The sequence below is a fragment of the Bos javanicus genome, chromosome 3, assembly GCF_032452875.1.
Source record: "Bos javanicus breed banteng chromosome 3, ARS-OSU_banteng_1.0, whole genome shotgun sequence".
NCBI classification, from domain to species: domain Eukaryota; kingdom Metazoa; phylum Chordata; class Mammalia; order Artiodactyla; family Bovidae; genus Bos; species Bos javanicus.
In genome coordinates, this window is record NC_083870.1 from 54,462,320 (window position 1) to 54,485,062 (window position 22,743).

The following is a 22,743-nucleotide window of genomic DNA, read 5'->3' on the forward strand; positions in this document are numbered from 1 at the left end:
GCAGTCTGTTGTTCCATGTCCAGTTCTAATTTTGCTTCTTGACCTGCATACAGGTTTCTCAAGAGGCAGGTCAAGTGGTCTGGTATTCCCATCTCTTGAAGAATTTTCCACAGTTTGTTGTGATCCACACAGTCAAAGGTTTTGGTGTAGTCAAGAAAGCAAAAGTAGGTGTTTTTCTGGAACTCTCTTGCTTTTTTGATGATCCAACGGATGTTGGCAATTTGATCTCTGGTTCCTCTGCCTTTATCTAAATCCACCTTGAACATCTGGAAGTTCACAGTTCACATACTGTTGAAGCCTAGCTTGCAGAATTTTGAGCATTACTTTGCTAGCACTAAAGGTAAAAAGAGAAATGGAAAGATATAACCATTTGAATGCAGAGTTCCAAAGAATAGCATGGAGAGATAAGAAAGACTTCCTCAGTGAAGTCTTAGAAATCGCAAAGAAACAGAGGACAACAATACAATGGGAAAGACTAGAGATCTCATCAAGAAAATTAGAGATACCAAGGGAAATTTTCATGCAAGATGGCACAAGAGGACAGAAATGGTACAGACCTAACAGAAGCAGAAGATACTAAGAAGAGGTGGCAAGAATACACAGAAGAACTATACAAAATAGTTCTTCATGATCCAGGTAACCATGATGGTGTGATCACTCACCTAGAGTCAGATATTCTGAAATGCAAAGTCAAGCGGGCCTTATGAAGCATCACTATGAACAAAGCTAGTGGAGGTGATGGAATTCCAGTTGAGCTATTTCAAATCCTAAAAGATGATCCTGTGAAAGTGCTGCACTCAATATGCTAGCAAATCTGGAAAACTCAGCAGTGGCCACAGGACTGGAAAAGGTCAGTTTTCATTCCAATCCCAAAGAAAGGCAATGCCAAAGAATGCTCAAACTACCACACAATTGGACTCATCTCACATGCTAGCAAAGTAATGCTCAAAATTCTCCAAGCCAGGCTTCAATAATACATGAACCATGAACTTCCAGATGTTTAATCTGGATTTAGAAAAGGCAGAGGAACCAGAGATCAAATTGCCAACATCCGTGGATCATTGCAAAAGAGAGCAAATTCCAGAAGAAAGTCTACTTTTGCCTTACTGACTATGCCAAAGCTTTTGATTGTGTGGATCAGAACAAACTGTGGAAAATTCTTCAAGAGATGGGAATACCAGACCACCTGACCTGCCTCCTGAGAAATCTGTATACACGGTCAAGAAGCAATAGTTAGAACTGGACATTGAACAACAAACTGGTTCCAAATTGAGAAAGGAGTACTTCAAGGCTATATATTGTTATCCTGCTTATTTAACTGCTATGCAGAGTACATCATGCGAAATGCCAGGCTGGATAAAGTGCAAGTTGGTATCAAGATTGCCAGTAGAAATATCAATAATCTCAGACACGCAAATGACGCCACCCTTATGGCAGAAAACGAAGAAGAACTAAAGAGCCTCTTGATGAAGGTGAAAGAGGAGAGTGAAAAAGTTGACTTAATACTCAACATTCAGAAAACTAAGATCATGGCATCCAGTCCCATCACTTCATGCAAATAGATGGGGAAACAATGGAAACAGTGAAAGATTTTATTTTGGGGGGCTCCAAAATCACTGCTGGTGGTGAATTGCAGCCATCAAATTAAAAGACACTTACTCCTTGGAAGGAAAAATATGACCAACCTAGATAGCATATTAAAAAGCAGATACATTGCTTTACCAGCAAAGGTCCATCTAGTCAAGGCTATGGTTTTTCCAGTGGTCATGTATGGATGTAAGAGTTGGACTCTAAAGAAAGCTGAGTGCCAAAGAATTGATGCTTTTAAACTCAGTCTTGGAGAAGACTCTTGAGAGTCCCTTGGACTGCAAGATCCAACCTGTCAATCCTAAAGGAAATGAGTCCTGGATATTCATTGGAAGGACTGATGTTGAATCTGAAACTCCAATACTTTGGGCACCTGATGCAGAGAACTGACTCATTGGAAAAGACCCTGATGCTGGGAAAGATTGAAAGCAGGAGGAAAAGGGGACGACAGAGGATGAGATGGTTGGATGGCAGCACCGATGCGATGCACATGAATTTGAGTAGGCTCCAGGAGTTGGTGATCGACAGGGGAGCCTGGTGTGTTGCAGTCCGTGGGATCGCAAAGAGTTGGAGCCAGCTGAGCAACTGAACTGAACTTATCTTGCTAGCATGTGAGATGAGTACAATTGTGTGGTAGTATGCCAATTCTTTGGCATTGTCTTTCTTTGGGATTGGAACGAAAACTGACCTTTTCCAGTCCTGTGGCCACTGCTGAGTTTTCCAAATTTGCTGGCATATTGAGTGCAGCACTTTCACAGGATCATCTTTTAGGATTTGAAATAGCTCAACTGGAATTCCATCACCTCCACTAGTTCATACTGATGCTTCCGAAGGCCCACTTGACTTTGCATTTCAGGATGTCTGACTCTAGGTGAGTGATCACACCATAGTGATTATCTGGGTCATGAAGATCTTTTTTTTGGTATTGTTCTTCTGTGTATTCTTGCCACCTCTTCTTAGTATCTTCTGCTTCTGTTAGGTCCATACCATTTCTGTCCTCTATTGTGCCCATCTTTGCATGAAAATTTCCCTTGGTATCTCTAATTTTCTTGAAGAGATCTCTAATCATTCCCATTGTATTGTTTTCCTCTATTTCTTTGCATTGATCACTGAGGAAGGCTTTCTTATTTCTCCATGCTATTCTTTGGAACTCTGCATTGAAATGGATATATCTTTCCTTTTCTCCTGTACCTTTTGCTTCTCTTCTTTTCTCAGCTCTGTAAGCCCTCCTCAGACAACCATTTTGCTTTTTTGCATTTCTTTTTCTTGGGGATGATCTTGATCACTGCCTCCTGTACAATGTCACAAATCTCCATCAATAGTTCTTCAGGCACTCTGTGTATCAGATCTAATCCCTTGAATCTATTTGTCACTTCCACTGTATAATCGTAAGGTATTTCATTTAGGTCATACCTGAATCGTCTGGTGGTTTTCCCTACTTTCTTCAATTTAAGTCTGAATCTTGCAATAAGAAGTTCATGAAAAAAGGAGTTTCAGCAAAATAGGTCTTAAAAATTATAGAAATATTATGGTGCATACATGCTAAGTCACTTCAGTCATATCTGACTCCGAAACCCTTTGGACTGTAGTCCACCAGACTTCTCAGTCCACAGATTACCCAGGCAAGAATACTAGAGTGGGTTGCTGTGCCCTCTGCCAGGGAATCTTCCCAACACAGGAATGGAACCCTCATTTCTTATGTCTACTGTATTGGCAGGCAGGTTCTTTACCACTAGCACCACCTGGGAAGCCTATAGAAACATTACACAAAAAGTGAAACCTAGTAACTCAGTGTGTCTGGACTCTTTGCAACCCCGTGGACTGTAGCCCACCAGGCTCTTCTGTCCATGGAATTCTCCATATACCGAAGTGGGTGTCATTCCCTTCTCCAGGTCATCTTTCTGACCCAGGGACTGAACCCTGCATTGCAAGCAGATTCTTTACCACTGAGCCACCAGGGAAGCCCTGGTAGGGTTTTATATGAATTACCCAATTGGGTTACATTTATAGGAGTCTGAAACTTTTTAGTTGCTCAAAATATGATTTATTATTAAAGGAAGAAAAGCAAATATTTTAACATGTCTTTTTTCCTGTTCTTTGCAGAGTTTTATTATGCTGAATTTTCCATAATCAGATAGGGTCTTGTTCTTACTGTTCAGCTGTACTTCCAGATTGAACTGAACTTTCAAAGGTACCAAAGACCACAGCCTATTTTGCTGGAGCACTTACTAATAATACTTTATAACTGCCTTTGCAAGCTGTACAATTCATAAAGGAAAATGATAATGTACAATTTAATATCCAAGGAACTGTCTTGGTTGAAAAGAACAGTATCTTCAAAATCAATACTGGTTTCATTATTACTTCTCTTATAGAGATTTTTTAAAAATGAGACTGGGTAAAATTAAGTCACTTATCAAAAGTTCCAAGCTTGGTATTGTTAACGTACAGCATATTACAAACTGTCAGATTTCCAGTATACTTACTGCTCTTAAGTAAGACACAGCAACAGACTATGCTGTGTCTATTCACTCTGTTTATCAATACAAATGCTGGTTTTGATGGCACTGGAGCTATAATAATGACATATAGGCAAGATGCAAATCAATTGCTTTTGACAGTGAAGTTTGATTGACATGAGGCCCAAGTGACAAATTTGAAAATTTCTTAACCTAAAATGAAGTAGCCTTGAAATGTGTTAGAAATGTATAATGGACACTTTCAAATTTATGATAATCTTCTCATATACATCTTCACCTTTGGAAATAGATGTCACAGTTAACAGAGGATGTTAAATTATATAACTGTTGTTTTATTTTTATTATTTTTTTAATTTTATTTTTAAAATTTACAATGTTGTATTAGTTTTGCCAAATATCGAAATGAATCCGCCACAGGTATACCTGTGTTCCCCATCCTGAACCCTCCTCCCTCCTCCCTCCTCCCTCCCCATACCCTCCCTCTGGGTCGTCCCAGTGCACCAGCCCCAAGCATCCAGTATTGTGCATCGAACCTGGACTGGCGACTCGTTTCATACATGATATTATACATATTTCAATGCCATTCTCCCAAAATTTCACAGATTGGATCTTAAGACCAAGAGGTGAAGATACTATTTCCAGTTGGCCTCAATTGAGAGGCACCAAATCTGTTCTTGTGGAATGGTGTTAGGGCAAATGAGGAACAGTCAAGACTCCAGGGCTGTATCTGCAGTAGTGCTTATGGTCACCATCAATAATGTGGCTTAAAGGGAATACACTCAATTAGCTTTAGAAAAGAACAGCTGAACCTGTGTTGAAGGAAAAGGGACAGAAGGAACATCAGTGCCTCTCAAGGAGTGATAGAAGAGAGCCTTTTGTCTTTTTCACATTCACAAATATGTGATGCCATATTTAGAGGGATACTTTCTTGTATCTATCCTACAAATAAGAAATCTTCATATAAATTTTAGAGTCACCTTTATTCCACCAGGGCTTCCCTGGTGGCTCAGACAGTAAAGCATCTGCCTGCAGTGCAGGAGATCTGGGTTCAATCCATGGGTTGGGAAGATCCCCTGGAGAAGGGAAAGGCTACCCACTCTAGTACTCTTGCCTGGCCTGGTAGGCTACAGTCCATAGGGTTGCAAAGAGTTGGACATGACTGAGTGACTTCACTTTCTTATTCAACAATAAATATAAATACTATTTCAGTCCCAACTATTTTTTATACAATCACCAGCATTCAATAAAAAAATTATGAGACACAGAAAAAAAAAAAAATGAAGTAAAAGCTATCCATTGTGAAGACATAAAGCAAGCAGCAGAAATAGAGGTAGACCAAGTGCTGGAACCATCAGACAGCCCTTTTAAAATTGCTATAATTATTATGTTAAAGGATCTAGTGGGAAGATAAACACAGTAGACAGATGAATTTTCAGTGGAGAACTGGAAACTATTAGTAGAGTCAGATAGAAATGCTGTATATTGAATATGTTGAATTGTATATGTTGTAATTGTATATGTTGAATATTTCTTATTCAACAATAGTATAAATTTTCATTGGATTTACACTGAGTCTGTTAAAATATATTTCTATCATCTTTGCTATGAAATCTCTGTATTTTTATATCCATTTAGAGACTTTTTTTACTGAGTAAAGAAATCTGAATTAATATTGTTTTATTCAGTACTTTAGAAATGTTTTTCCACTTTCCCTAACTTGCAGAGTTTCCAGAAAGAAGTTGTTCATATTCTTACCCTTGTTTCCCTGTATGTAGCGTCTGTTTTTCTGATAGCCTTCAAGATTTTTTTGTTTAGGTCTCATTACTCTGCCTATGTTGTGTTTTTCTTTGTATTGATCCTGCCTGGGTTTCTCAACTTCTGAACCTGTAGTGTGCTGTCTTTCAGTAATTTTGGAAGGTTCTCTTTCCTTTTGATTTTTCAATATTACATGTATAGCAAATCTTTTGATATTGTTTTATGATAACTGAGCTACTGGATGCTGTTATTTCTTTCATTCCTTTAACAACTTCACGGTTCAGTTTAAATTCTATTGACCTATCTAAAGTTCTCTGATTCTTTCCTCCACTGTGTACTCATTCGATCATCTGCTAAACCCATTAAAGTGTGTATTAGTCACTCACTTGTGTCTGATTCTTTGAGACCCCATGGACTACAGCCCAAAAGCCTATAAAGGACATCTTAATTGTCATTTACAGCATTTCTATCTGACTCTACTAATAGTTTCCAGTTCTCCACTGAAAATTCATCTGTCTACTGTGTTTATCTTCCCACTAGATCCTTTAACATAATAATTATAGCGATTTTAAAAGGGCTGTCTGATGGTTCCAGCACTTGGTCTACCTCTATTTCTGCTGCTTGCTTTATGTCTTCACAATGGATAGCTTTTACTTCATTTTTTTTTTTTTCTGTGTCTCATAATTTTTTTACTGAATGCTGGTGATTGTGTAATAAATAGTTGGGACTGAAATAGTATTTATGCTTAGAAATGGACACATCTCTTTTCTGTTAAGATGATTCAGTATAGTTGTAGTTCAGGTGGACATGGGTTTTGTTTATTCTATAGCTAATTTAAGTGATTAAAGCCTCAAATTTCTCCAGTGGAGTTCTGCAATTACATGGTTCTTTATGTAAAACCTGGAATGCCAAAAGGTTTTTCTCAGTATTGCTGTTCCACTCCCAGTTTTAGCAGACTCTGAACACCTGCATCATCCCAATGGTGGGCTGCAATTACCTGAATTCAGCTCAAGTCTCCTGGTGACAGTATCAGTCATCTCTCTTCTCTAGGTACAGATGTGTAACCTCAAACCATGAAATGTCCAATCTGCCTGCCCCACCAAGGCAGCTCCCTCATGCCTCCTGCCCTGCACTTAATATTTTCTGTGAGCACCTGATGGAGGTCAGCTTCTTCATCTTTCCCAAACTTTATGTAGCAGGATGTTAAATAATGAGATTGTTCCTATCTGAATATTTTCATTAAGCCCAGTAGTTGAGTACCCTAGGTTTCAAAGAATCCCACAATTTCTAAAATAAGATGCTAGACCATTTTTTCTGGAATTCACTAATAAAATATGAAAAATTTCATATCACTTAAATGCAGCCCCATTAAATTCTCCCAGTTTAATAAGCCATTTTAATTAAGTTTCCTTTACCGATATTATACTCTTATAACTAAACATTTAAGTGTAATTAAAAAAAATATTCCTTGGAACATTTACAAACCATGGAATCTGGAGGAAATAATCTGAATTTATTTTTGCCTCCATTTTTAAATATTAAAAATATCTTGTTTACATTCAAAAAGAACTCTCCTTAGACTATTCTTCTTTAGTAACCCATCTTTATAGCCTCAATAAGCCATATTAAAAATAAAGCCAAAAACGTAAGAGAGAAAGGAGGACTTCTTGGATCCAGGGAGGAGATAAAAAACTGTTATTATTCAGTTCTGAGTCATGTGCCCACCCTCCTTCTACATCAATCTCTGTGTCTCAGGAAGTACAGGGCCACTATACTTAGCCCACCTTGGGTTCAGCTCTCAAAATGGCCAAGACTGTTTCAGGATTCATTAAATAAATTTGTCTCTGATATATTGTTGCATAAATTTTTAGTGTTATAACAAAATTTTCACCCCTTAATGTTGTATGATTATATTTCACAGGATGAGTTCATGCAATCCAACTAAGACTATATTTTCCTAGCTACGCTTGCAGCTTGGTATGGACAAGTGATTAAGCGTCATATGAAATATAAACAAAAGTAGATGTATGTCAGGGTTTCCCAGGTGGTGCGGTGGTAATGAATTCACATTCCAATGCAGGAGACTCAAGAGATGCAAGAGATGTGGGTTCAATACCTGTGTCGTGAAGATCCCCTGAGAAGGAAATGGCAACCCACTCCAGTAGTCTTGCCTGAAAATCCCATGTACAGAGGAGCCTGGCAGGCTACAGTTCATAGGACTGCAAAGAGTCGGACACAACTGAGAACACACATTACATTACATTACATATGTATGTCACTACTGCATCTGGGCGAGAGAACTCTGAACTTGGACTCTGTGAATCCTTTTTTTTCCTTTCTACTGCCTGGGTCACAGATGTGGCAGCAGTCAAGCTTTGATCTTGCAGATGAATACAATGACTTGATAGGTAGAGAACAACAGTATGCAAGGGAGCTGCATCCCTGAATGATCTCATGGAGCAAAATTCCCACTCAAGCCAAGAATGAAGGGGCTATAACATGTTTTCTAAGCTGTAACAACTGCTGCCTAAATGAGCTCTTTCTCCAGTGAGTTTTTTCTCCCTGTTTTCCTGCCATCAAAGTGATGTAGCAAGCACAATTCTGAGCATGCTTGATAATCTACAAAGACTACCTGTCTTTGGCCTATGATCTAGGCCACAACTGATGTTTCAAATTTATCTTCAGTGAGCCATTTGGCTACAGTGGACACCGGCTAACGTGTAGCCCTTATTCATTGCCATTGTGTATTTGCTCATTCTCTTCCTTTAAAACACATTTCCTCTAATCTCTCTTTGATGAAATCTGAGTCACCCTTCAAGACCCAGAAGAAAGTACACCTCCTTTTGAAACCATCTATAACCTTTCCAAATATAATTATTGCTCTGAAACAGACTCAAATATCTCATTTGTAACATTATGTTAGCACTGCTATCTTTCTACTTTATTTTATACTATGTGCCCCCTTCAAGGTATAGGTTTGCCAAGAGTGAGAAATTTGCTTTAAATATCCAGTGACAATGGGTGTCTCACAGGGTTACATGTACCAGTAAAATGAGAGTTCAGGTGTTGCTGGCAAAAGATAGTATTGCTCAATTTTAATAATTCCAAATAAAGACAATTGAAAGCACTAATCAGCGTGGCAGCCACACAGGCCATCTCATGGTTTCCTGAGCACACCAAGCTTGTTTTCATCTCAGCAACCTGCCGATCTCCTGCCTGCAACACTATTCCACTACCTCTTCAAATAGCTTACCCCCTCCTTTTATTTACAACTTTTTTTATATGTTATTTCCTCAGAGAATCCTTTTCTGACTAATATAGCTAGAATAGCTACCTCCTATGCCCATTACTCATGTACTTGTTACCATTCTTAATTTTCACCTGAAATTTTATATGCATATATTCATTCATGTGTATACATTAATGTTAACACATACATATTCATATCAGATCAGATCAGATCAGTCGCTCAGTTGTGTCTGACTCTTTGCGACCCCATGAATCGCAGCACGCCAGGCCTCCCTGTCCATCACCAACTCCTGGAGTTCACTCAGACTCACGTCCATCGAGTCAGTGATGTCATCTAGCCATCTCATCCTCTGTCATCCCCTTCTCCTCCTACCCCCAATCCCTCCCAGCATCAGAGTCTTTTCCAATGAGTCAGCTCTTCGCATGAGGTGGCCAAAGTACTGGAGTTTCAGCTTCAGCATCATTGCCTTCAAAGAAATCCCAGGGCTGATGTCCTTCAGAATGGACTGGTTGGATCTCCTTGCAGTCCAAGGGACCCTCAAGAGTCTTCTCCAACACCACAATTCAAAAGCATCAATTCTTCAGCACTCAGCCTTCTTCTACTTCTGCTTTATTGACTATGCCAAATCCTTTGACTGCGTGGATCACAACAAACTGTGGAAAATTCTTAAAGAGATGGGAATACCAGACCCCTGACCTGCCTCTTGAGAAACCTGTATGCAGGTCAGGAAGCAACAGTTAGAACTGGACATGGAACAACAGACTGGTTCCAAATAGGAAAAGGAGTATGTCAAGGCTGTATATTGTCACCCTGCTTATTTAACTTATATGCAGAGTACATCATGAGAAACGCTGGGCTGGAAGAAGCACAAGCTGGAATTGAGATTGCCGGGAGAAATATCAATAACCTCAGATATGCAGATGACACCACCCTTATGGCAGAAAGTGAAGAGGAACTCAAAAGCCTCTTGATGAAAGTGAAAGAGGAGAGTGAAAAAGTTGGCTTAAAGCTCAACATTCAGAAAACTAAGATCATGGCATAGGGTCCCATCACTTCATGGGAAATAGATGGGGAAACAGTGGAAACAGTGTCAGACTTTCTTTTTGGGGGCTCCAAAATCACTGCAGATCGTGATTGCAGCCATGAAATTAAAAGATGCTTACTCCTTGGAAGGAAAGTTATGACCAACCTAGATAGCATATTCAAAAACAGAGACATTACTTTGCCAACAAAGGTCTGTCTAGTCAAGGCTATGGTTTTTCCAATGGTCATGTATGGATGTGACAGTTGGACTGTGAAGAAGGCTGAGCACCAAAGAATTGGTGCTGTTGAACTGTGGTGTTGAAGACTCTTGAGAGTCCTTTGGACTGCAAGGAGGTCCAACCAGTCCATTCTAAAGGAGATCGCTCCTGGGTGTTCATTGGAAGGACTGATCTGAAGCTGAAAACTCCAATACTTTGGCCACCTTATGTGAAGAGTTGACTCATTGGAAAAGACCCTGATGCTGGGAAGGATTGGGGGCAGGAGGAGAAGGGGATGACAGAGGATGAGATGGCTGGATGGCATCACCGACTGAATGGACATGAGTTTGAGTAAACTCTGGGAGTTGGTAATGGACAGGGAGGCCTGGCATGCTGCGATTCATGGGGTCACAAACAGTTGGACATGACTGAGCAACTGAACTGAACTGAACTATATTAGAAGAGTACATTTTAGCTTTAACATTAGGAAAGATAGTATATAATCACAACTTAAAGGTAAACTTTCCTAAGAAAATTTGATGAATAGCATTACATCAAATATAAAAGAAAAAAGGATTTTATACCTCAATATTAAATTCAGGAGATGACACAAGATGATAGAGCACAAAGACACTCATCTGAGCTCACCTCCTCTCATAGGCACACCAAAGTCACAACCGTTTGCAGAAAAACCATGGATGAGAAAAATTGGAAACTTCTGGAAAAGGTCTACAACTAAAGATCTAAAGAACCATAAGACAGATGGTGGGGTGGAGTCATGTGTCCAGACTTGTGGACATAGCAGCAGAAGCAGAGGGTGGGAGGAACAAAGAAAGTAGCATTGCCATATATACACTATCATGTGTAAAATAGATAGCTAGTGGGAAGCTGCTTTATAACACAGGGAGTCAGCCTCTGTGCTCTTTGACCCTAGAGGGACAGGATGTTGGGGGGAGGCTCAAGAGGGAGTATATATGTATATATATATATACACATATAAAATGACTGATTCACATTGTTGTATGGCAGAAGCCAACACAACATTGTAAAGCAATTATCCTCCAATTAAAAAATAAATTAAAAAAGGTAGCTAATGAACCAAAGACCACACTGTTCTAGCAAAACGGCTCCTACCTATAACTATTCAGAAGACAACAAAAAGAGTAAAAGATCGATTTAATTATAACTGTCATTCTGTTGCTCAGTATAATGGAATGAAATTTTAAAATGCACTCAAAATGTTTCTTCTGTATGGCTCAACATTATTAAGAATGCCAGAAATTATTGTGCACAAAGAAATTCAAATATGATAAGAAATAAGAAGGAAGTACTCTAGCAAATGTAAAAACAAAGAAGGTAATATAAAGTTCTGTAGCACTGTTGGCTTTAAGAAAAAGTTACTTAGAATTTATTTGCTTATTTAAAATTTTTCTTTGAATTTTTATCTTTTATTTTCTAAGCGGAACCCCAAATTATATAAGCTTCAGGATATCAAAATACAGATATACCTTAATATAAAAAAAGAAAAAATCAGGAAGAATGTACATCAAAATTGTACTGATTATCTCTGGATAACCTATATCTATAATATCAAGGTTTCACATATGCATGAACATTCTGCACATACTTTTATTATTATGAATAAAGTAGGTATGTTAACTACAAAAGTACTCTTTTTAAAAGCTGTGGGAGAGAGAAAAGAAAGGAAATGAGTAAGCAAAAATTACCAAAATTAACCACAGAAACAAAACCCCAAACCTCTTTCCTGACAAAGCACTCCTGAGAAATGGTCTGTTGAACTATTTCATCCCAGAGTTACTTTGTCACATTCATGGCTGCTGCTCTGTATTTATTGCGAGGCCAAGGAAACCCAAGCCAACCGTAAAAAACGGGCCAGGCCTGTTTTTGGAACACCTGGGTTTCCAATGCTAGGTGTAGAGGAACCAAGCCGACTTGCCACCTGCCTCATCCTACAAACCGTTCCCCAATTAAAAAAAAGAAAGAAAAAATAAACTCACAAACGTTAAAAACTCCAACAGTTAAACCACAAAATGAGCTCTTCTTTCGGTTCGCCTTATCCCCAAGGGCTTTAACATCCTGCTTGATTTTCCTCTACTGAAGACTCGAATTCTGAAGCCAGAGGCAGGGAGAGCGCGAGGTGCGAGCAAAAGGCAGTTGAGAACTGAGAACCTGTCCCCCAGCTACAGCTCCCCCGCGCAATACACAAATTCGCTCCTCAGTGTGGTCATCCATGCACTTTTCCGTTAACTAACAAAAATTTCCCAGCACAGACAGTACTCTCCATGCTTTTTAAAAGTGCATGCTAAATGAGTAAACTTTATAGCTATTTTTAACAGTGGGTGAGCATATATGTGATTGAATTATTCCATATAATATAGCTTTGTAGAATTTATGAAACTAAATATAGTTATTACAAAAATAAGCAAGAAAAAACCTACTGGGATGTAAACTGTCTGAAGGTAGGGGCCCTCTTGTCTCTTTTTCTCGGTTTCTCCAATGCCCGGTAGGGAGCAGTTAGAAAATATTTGAAGGAGGGAGGAGGGGATGGGAGGAAGCGACCCCAGCCCGCACCTCAGCAAAGGGGCTGAATTTTGGTCCTCAGTCAGAGAAGGGACTTCAGCCTCCTTTCCGCGGTTGAGGTAGGATTCACTCCTCTTCCTTTGTAGGGCTTTTTGTGCAGCCCCAGTGGGGGGATGCTAGAGGAGAAGTAGCGCATCTTGCTTTGGTCTCGCAACCGCAACCACCACACAGCATCGCGGCGCGGCCACCAGCTAGCTACCTTTCAGCTTGCAGGGAAAGCCGCGGGTACCGGAGTGCGGTCTGTGCTAGGAAATTTTTGTTGTTAGTTAACGGAAAAGTGCATGGATGACCACACTGAGGAGCGAATTTGTGTATTGCGCGGGGGAGCTGTAGCTGGGGGACAGGTTCTCAGTTCTCAACTGCCTTTTGCCAGCCCCTCGCGCTCTCCCTGCCTCTGGCTTCAGAATTGGCTGTGGTAACTTGCTGTAAATAGGGATTTGGGACAGTTTTAATCATCATGGAGAAGACTTTACAGATAATAACTTTTGGAAACTGTTAATCATCTAATAATCTAATTTACCTGTTTAATTGAAGTCTGAAGTTTATTTGCTTGGATATCTTCTTTACAGTAAAAGCAAAAAACAAAAGCAAGCAAACAAAACACCTGAAATACTCAGTTGTGTAAACTCATCTACTCTTCCCCAAAGCTTTTGTAATATTAACTCTAAGAACTGTTCAATTTCTCCTGCTTATAAGACACTAAAAAACAAACAAACAAACAAAACCCTGCTTTACTCCATACTGCTCCCAACAGATAAAATGAAATAAGAGATTTCATACAGAGGAGAAGTGTTCAGCCAATCTATAATTTTCTTCTGACAAAATAATCTCAATTAGATTTCTAGCATTTTACTGTTTACAGGACTTGTGGACATATGAACTCATGGCCTCACTTGCTCACTGAAGAAGTAGTATATTAGTCCTGGCAAAATAAAAATTATTTATTAAGCTATTTGTTATTAACCTGTACAGTAACAAATCCAGGTGGAATTGTTGTTTACCTATCTATTGTTAAGAACATAGAGGCTCACAGAGGTTAAGATCTTCTTGCATGCTTTCATAGGCAATAATTATTGAACAGAGTTCCCTGTGCCATGCAAGGATTTCCAACTCTTAAACAAGAGAGAAATAAAACGTTAGGCTTCCCAAGGCTGGGTAACAGTGTTCGTATCGTGTATGTGTGGGCAAAGCAGATCAGGGTAGTTAGGGACCTGGCACAGGTCAAGTGTCAGAAGAAGCCTGTTCATAGGAGCAGACTCTTGGGGGTTCAAAGTATCTGCATAATTCCAAGACCTAACTTACACAAATTCACATATTCCCCCAAAGGCAAAACAGAAAATCTGGACTGCCTTACCTGGGAGAATTGGGCGGCTAGCTCAGGTATCCTCCAACACTCAGCAGCCTTGATTTCTGGAGAATCCCAAGACCCCTCAGGAAGGAGGGAGACTGTGCTCTACCTCCCGAGGAAGGAGAGGGCTTACAGGACGCTGCGGCCGGGCGCCCTGACGAGCCCCCTCCCCCTCTACACAAACCTTTAAAAATTTATCTAACAATTTCTGATTTAAGGCGACTACCTCACCTCCGCTTGCAGGGCCTAAAAATTCCCCAGTTTACATCCAAAGTCTCCCAGAGCATTGCCTAAAGCTGAAAAAGATAAAAAAGATTTCTTTTAAACAAAGGAGCTTTTAAAAAATACAAAAATACACAATATACAGAGCCTGCTCCTTGCAGAAAACCCCCTCAGGGGGGCCTCACCCAAGCAAAAAAAAAAAAAAAAGAGAAAAATTTTTAAAAAAGTGAAAAAGAAAAAAGGAAAGAAAATAGAGAAAGATCTAAAGATAGAGAAAGAGCTAAAGAGTGAAAAGGAGAGAGGAACAGAGAAGGAAGGAATCAGGGAACGCAGCAAGATTGAGAAAGGAAGAAAGGCAGTTAGAAAAAGAGATACAGAGAGAGAGAGAGAGAGAGACTGTAAGAGACGCTGGGACCAGGCGCCCTGGTGAGCTCCCTCCCCCTCTGCGCAAACCTTTAAAAAAAACAACAACAAAAAAAACTTATCCACCACTTTCTGATTTAAGGCGATCGCTGCTGCCTCCGTTTGCGCTTTCCAGGGCCCAAGAGTTCCTCACTTTGCCCCCAAAGCCTCTCAAAGTGTTGCCTAAGCCTGAGGAAGATAAAAAGTTTTTTGAACAGTGGAGATTTTAAAACAGACTGCGTGCACAATATGCAGTGCTCCTTGGAGAAAACCCCCTCTGGGGGGGGTCTCACCCAGGCTAGGAAAAAAGCGGACTGTAAAGGGATTTAGCAACAATATTAACCCCTGATATGCCGATTCCAATGGGAGTGGCTGGCCCCCTGCCTGAGGGCATTGTAGGACTTGTGCTAGGGTGTAGCTCGCTTTCAAGAAATTTCGGTGGTGTATGGTGTGGTAGATTCTGATTATATTGGAGAAATTATAGTTTTGACCTCGCCGCTTACCAAAACTGTGCAAAGTAATAAAGGTCAAAGAATAACACGGTTTTTGCTTTTACCTTATCAGGCAGGAAAAAACTTGACTTCTCAAGCTAAGAGCCACAGAGCGTTTAGATCTAGAGATCTAGCCTTTTGGGTGCAGGAAATTACAGCTCCAAGGCCTTTAAAAGATCTTTTAATTCAAGAAAATAACATGTCAGGGCTACTAGACACAGGAACAGACGTCTCTTAACATTTCTGGGAAAGACTGACCCAGCTCCTGGCCAACACATACTACTGAAAATGAGTTGGTGAGATTATAGAAAGTGGTATGTGGGGTGGGAATGCTGTAGAAAAAAAGGTGAGGGAGAGTTTAAAACCTTGAAGAGTAGTGAGTTCCCCTTTGCTGGAAGTATTCAAGCAAAGATTAGATGGTTGCTTGTCATCTAAAAGGCTATAGACCAGATTTAGTTTACAAAATGATAACTGGAGAAGCCTATAAAGATGTTGTGCAACACCTGTTTACTTGCTTCTCATATTTAGGTCTGCCAAAGGTTTTAAAAACTGATGATGCCCTTTTGAAGCTGCGGAGAGATTGTTTACTAACTTTAAATGATTTCCAAAAATTATTAGGGGACATTAATTGGATACGCCCACATTTAAAACTGACTACTGCAGATTTAAAGCCTTTGTTTGATTGCTTAAAAAGCGATCCTAATTCCAGTTCTAAGAGAAAGTTGACTAATAAGACAGACAGCTCTTGTTAAAGTAGATGAGACTTTAAATGATCAGTTAATTAGGATTAATATTACCAAAAGATGAGATTAAATTATTCTTGCCACAAAACAGACACCTACAGGGTGCTTGTGACAAAAAGGCCCATTGGTTCCATCTACCAGGGACCCCAAGAAAAATAGTTTTATCTTATCCCAGCTCAGTGGCACAATTAATTATAAAAGGAGGAAAAAAGAAGTGTGGAACTTTTTAGAAAAGAAGTAGCAAATATAATAATTTCACTCAATAAGGATCAACTGCAAGTCTTTTACAAAATAGTGATGATTGGCAAGTTGCCCTGATAGATTTCAGGGGTCAAATTTTGTTTCATTTGCCCTCAAGCCCCCACAGTAGTTAAAAGTTCAAAAATGTTAGATTGGCAGTTTGAGGATACCTGTGGAACTTTCCAACCCTATGTAGTTCCTACGCTCCCCTTTACCCTATGGGGGAGGGATGTGCTGTCTCAAATAGGCGATACTCAGAGAAGGGTTTTCTCAATTTCTTAGTTATCAACAGGAGGTACAATTAACAATACTTTATATATTGTTATAAATACATAATATAAATATATTTGCTAATTATAGTTTGCCTAATTAGGTATGGGTATAAATAAAACATAATAAAGGTATACCTAATTCTATTTATAGATCTATACTTAATTTGTATATAAATCAATATGTATACTCTATATGTATATTATATATATACTGTATAATTAAATATATATTGCAGTAATATAATGTGTGTGTGGCTGATATTAATTGGTATGGATTGATGTGCTGTGATGATATATGTTCTATATACTGTATAATTATATATGTGTGACGTGTACTATTGCAGTACATTGGTTTGTGTTGGTTGGTATTAGCTGTGTATGTGTTGTATTGCTGTAATATATACTAATTAACATATTAATTATAAAGATTAATTCAAGTATATTGATTATGTCAATAAGTTTATACTTGTTGCCATGTATATATACATATATAAATACATTTTGCATTTAGGTATATCTGTTTACCAAAATGAGATAAGGAGGTTATACATTTATTATTTAAATTTATACAGAGACCTAAACTAAACATTACACCTAAATTAACATATCCCTAAATTTATGTTGTTAAAATGTAAATTTTAAAAATTTTAAAAATTAAATTGACAACTGCTTGACAATTCCTTTGCCATAAAACCCCCATAGGTGTAATTGGGGTGGCCAGACAAAAATTGGTTTTATAGCAAAACGGCCCCCTAGAGTGGGTCCATCTTCCCACTCAAACTAAAAAAGTAGCGGCTTCTTATCCAGGATTGACAGCTACTTTGATATTAAAGGAAAAAAGCGGAGCATTGAATTATTTGGTAAAGAGACATCAGAAATTGTAATTCCATATAATAAGGAACAATTTGATGCTCTTCTAATGTTTGAAAATTGACAGATTGCTATAGGAAACTATTTTGGTCAAATTTTTGCATCATTTACCTTCACATGTTTTGCTGAATTTTATATCCAGACATCCAGTTATTTTTCCTGTCAGATGTAAACAGTCTCTTATTCCAAATGCTCAGATAGCCTTTACTGACGGGCAGCAAACGGTAAAGCCTCCATAGTTACTAAAAATCACCAAAAGGTTTTAGAAACACAGGAAACTTCAGCTCAAAGAGCTGAAATAACAGCAGTCATAGAGGCTTTTGCTATGTTTGCAGATGAGGAATTTAACCTTTATTCTGATTCTCAGTATATTGTCAGGTTGTTTCCACATATTAAAACTGCGGTTTTGCCTGAAAATAAAACTACCATATTTCATTTGTTAACTAAATTACAGCAACATATTTGGAAAAGAAATAAAATATTTTTCACTGGACACATTCGGGCTCATTCCGGATTGACCGGCCCTTTAAATGCCTTTAATGATGTAGCTGACTTGTTAACCAGAAATACAGTGGCTACTGTGATTGAGGAGGCCAGAGTCTCTCACTCACTTACTTTATCATCAATATGCTACTGCTTTAAGATATCAATTCCAAATTCCCAGAGACTGCTCAAGAGATTGTGCGTTCTTGCTTACACTGCCCCATTGTTTATAATAGTCTACCTATGGGAGTTAATCCTCGCAGTCTCAAACCTAACGTACTCTGGCAAATGGATATAACTCATGTTTCTTCATTTGGAAAACTGTCCTTTGTTCTTTAACTGTAGACACCTTTTCTCATGTTATTATTGCAACTGCTCGTACAGGGGGAGCAATTAAAGATGTAATACAACATCTCTTTACTTGTTTTTCATATTTGAGCCTGCCAAAGGCTCTGAAAACTGACAATGCTCCTGCTTACACTTCTAAGTCTTTTCAGGAATTTTGTCTAAAGTTTCAAATTAAACATAATACTGTCATCCCTTATAATCCCTAGGGACAGGCCATCGTTGAAAGAACACATCAAACATTAAAAATCCAAATTCAAAAACTAAAAGAAGGGGAGTTTAAGTATAGCTCTCCCCATCAAATCTCGCAACATGCTCTTTTCGTAATAAATATTCTAAATACTGATCTGGCTAGAACTACTGCAATGCTTCGTCATTGGTGCCTGGAGCAATTAAATGCAAAACCATTAGTCAAATGGAAGGACCTCCTCTCAGGACAATGGAAGGGTCCTGATCCATTATTAACTAGCGGTTGAGGATGTGCTTGTATTTTTCCACAGGATGCAGATTCTCCAATTTACATCCGGGACAGGCTGATTTGCCATGTTGCAGACCCCCAGACATCCAGTTCCCCCATTGCTTCAATCACAAAAGGAGCCCGCCACAAGGGGAGGCAAGAAAAACATCGAGATCCCGGCGAGACCAACGGGGCTGTTGCAGCGCGAACTCCAACCAGAAAATAATTCTACTTATTCTGTTTTGGCTCGTCTACCCTCTCCTTATGTTTTTCTCTTTACCAATGATTCTGGAAAACTTAATGTACATGTGACTTTCACTAGTGGACCCAATGTAGTGACTTGTGAACAATGCATGCTCTCATCTTGTTTAAACTCTCAATATGTTTGCTCCTTTGTAGTGTTACAACGTCCACCTTATCTTATGATGTAACCACTTATTGATATAACTATAGTCTTGCTGTGTTACAACAACTACAAGATTTAATGTGATCGCGACGATTTGTGGGCTTACTTATTTTAGGAATATCAGCCTTAATAGCAGCAATTACTTCTGTTACTGCGGCAGCAATATCATTGACTCAACAAGTGCATACTGCCCAATATGTTGATACCGTGTCTAAAAATGTTTCTTTAACTCTAGCAACACAGGAAGCTATAGATAGAAAGTTGGAGATGAGGGTAGATGCCTTGGAAGAGGCAATAATGCATATTGGGACTGAGTTACAGGCTTTAAAAGTGAAAATGGCTCTGTCTTGCCGCGCTGATTACTGGTGGATATGTGTGACATCTTTAAAGGTAAACGAGACAGATTATGAATGGGAGAAAATCAAAAATCATATCTCAGGTGTTTGGAACAGCTCTGACATTGGCCTGGACTTAGGGAAACTTCATAATCAAATACAGACCCTGGAACACTCTTGACTGGATTTTACCGCCGCTGGAGCAGCTAATGACTTATTTCACACCTTCTCTAACTTTATTTCTGGAAGAAACATTCTGTCTAATATCTTTAGTTCTAATTTTGCTTCTCATAATCATTCTTCCTTGTATTGTCAGGATTCTTCGGCAGAACATTCAAAAGCTCACGACTGAGCTGCATCTGGCTGTTTTAAGAAATAAAAAAGGGGGAGATGCCAGGAGCCGGCATATTGTATATTGAGTGCATATTGCATGTTGCATATTGAGTGCAGCACTTTCCACAGCATCATCTTTCAGGATCTGGAATAGCTCAACTGGAATTCTATCACTGCCGGGAGCCAGCGTGAGGAACTCCGCCCATGACAAAGGTCATGAGGAAGGAGGCTCGGCAAACGCAAAGGCAGGATCGAGCTTCAGGAGTCCCCCTGGAAATTCTCGAGCATCTAGCCCCAAAACCAGAGTCTGCCTACTTTCTGCTTTGTGCTTTCACCTACACCTCTGACTTTATGGGGGGCTGTCCCCCACTACCTCTCTCTGAAAAAAGAGTTAGCTTACAGTTCCAGTTAATAATTCCTGGAGGTGACAGTGTTTAACCTACAAACTCCTTTGGAAATCCTCTAGCCTGCCTGAATAGGTTTTTCCGGCCACATGTGATTGTTCAGAGCCTCCCAACTGTGAGAGGCAGGAGATGTTCTAAACTGTCTAAACACAGATTCTTTTGAGTAGTTAAAAGATTGATTAGAAATTGTATTGGTGAAGGGATTTTCACTTCTTGGGCCAATGTTTGCTGCTAAGTTTCCATATCCCTTACCTGCTGTGTCCCTGGCAGTGTATTGATTAATATAATTGGTGTAAGTAGTAGCTTTAATGTTTGTAACCTGGGACCCTTGAGTTAATTCTTTTTCTTGTTATAGCCCACCACACCTTTGCTCTGTAGGAATGCAACTTTATCTAATGCTTTTGGAGGGTGGCTCCTGACCAATCACCTTTAGAGAAAACTAAGTTTTCTGAAGAAAAGGTCTTAAAATGTTAACAGGCCTCCGGGCCAGAAGATGATGCAAATCACCTAAGCTTTTGCATATGATAAGTTTGCAGGAAGAAAGCCTGGCTTGCTGCATGACTCTACCCCTTCCCCCATTATCCTCTATGCATAACTTAAGGTATAAAAACTACTTTGGAAAATAAAGCGTGGGCCTTGTTCACCGAAACTTGGTCTCCCCATGTCGTTCTTTCTCTTACCTTCTGGCTGAATTATTCAGCCTCTTTTCTCCACTGAATTTCCTCACTGAGCTATCCTTATTTCAGCCTCTTTTCTCCACTGAATTTCCTCACTGAGCTATCCTTATTTCAGCCTCTTTTCTCCACTGAATTTCCTCACTGAGCTATCCTCATTCTATTACTCTTTATATCCTTAATTAACGTTTAATTAAGCAGTTGTTTCCTGATCCTCGCCTACGCCGTCTCTCCTTCGAATACCCTGGATCAGCCGGGGCTGGACCCCGGCAGAGATTGACTATCACCAGTTTAAAGCTGCTACCTCAGAATGATTTTTATCAGTTGTATTCCCTCCACTCTTGAGGCTATGCAAATTGCTGGGGACAGGCCTGAGCTCCACAGTCCTGGAGAGCACCAGGAAATATTCTCATATGATTAGGTAATGCCACCCTGGTCAGCCTCCATTTCTTAAAAATTAAATTGTGTTCTATAGTGTAGCCTAAGCATAGGATGAAAACTCAATTTCCAGGGACAATGCAGTGTATATATATATTAGAGGAGAGGTATCTTTAGGAACTTTTTAATTCTACTTACCAGAGACACAGTCACTGAAAGCTTTTTTTGGTCTTTTTTTTTTTTTTTTTTTTTTTTGCCTATTTAACTTCTTTTTCTTTAATTTATTTAGTTTTAATTGGAGGATAATTGCTTTACAGTGTTATGTTAGTTTCTGCTGTACATCAACATGAATCAGACTAAATAACGTCTGACAAAAAAAGTCTTAGTTGATATTGATAAAGTGCCAGAAAACAATCTGAGTTGTGATTATCAAGAGCAAGGGAACTTATCCATTTCTGTATTTTCACACCTTCAAGTCATCATTCAAAGTACTCATGAAAGGTTCCACACTATGTTCAGAGTGCTTGGAGCTATTACTGGGCAAGTTACTTTTTCTACATGTAAATTTTTGTTTATAGCAATACAAGTTATTTGAGGAAGCTCTGCTTTCAGCCACAATCCAACATTCTATTGCTCATTATTGGTTGTTGGGTCACTATTAATCATACTACAGCTGTATCAGGGTACCTCGAGTTCATGGTTGCCAAACTCATCACTTTACAGATAATGAGATTAGCCCAAGAGAGTTAAGAGAATTTCCATAGGTAACCTTGAAAATTAGTCAGAAGCGGCTGACTCTAAAACCAGTTTCTAGATAACCTTGCCCATTCCAAATTCCAGCCACTCTAAAGCCATCAGGCTATTTTGTCCAAGAGAATCACAGTTGGAACATCCCTTCTGTTAATAACAACTTCTTTTATTGTATTTTTCTACATTTGCCTGGCAAGATACTATAGAAAAAAGAAGGATGATTTATTGTTGCAGAATGAAAAGGAATCTGTTATTGCCAGTTATTGCCAGGCTGAGCTGAAACTGCTTTTAGAGCCTACAGTGGAGACTATTTCAAAAGATTTCTCTGTTCTTGGAGGACACAATTTTTACTTAGAGGCAAAGAAAAGGTTCAACTTGACTATAAATTAGTGCCCAAGAAAGAAGTTAAGATAAGGAATCTTTGCAACTCTGTGGACTTTAGCCCACCAGGCTCCTCAGTTCATGGGATTTCCCAGGCAAGAGTGGAGTGGATTGCCGTTTCCTTCTCCAGAGGCTCTTCCCGACCCAGGGATCAAACCCAGGTCTCCTGCATTGCAAGCAAATTCTTTACCATCTGAGCCCCCAGGGAAGCCCAAGGAGAGATTGGAGATGGATAAATGAAAGAAGTCAAATGGTCTTTATTCCTCTTCCTGAAGGCCTAAGTACCAGACCACAC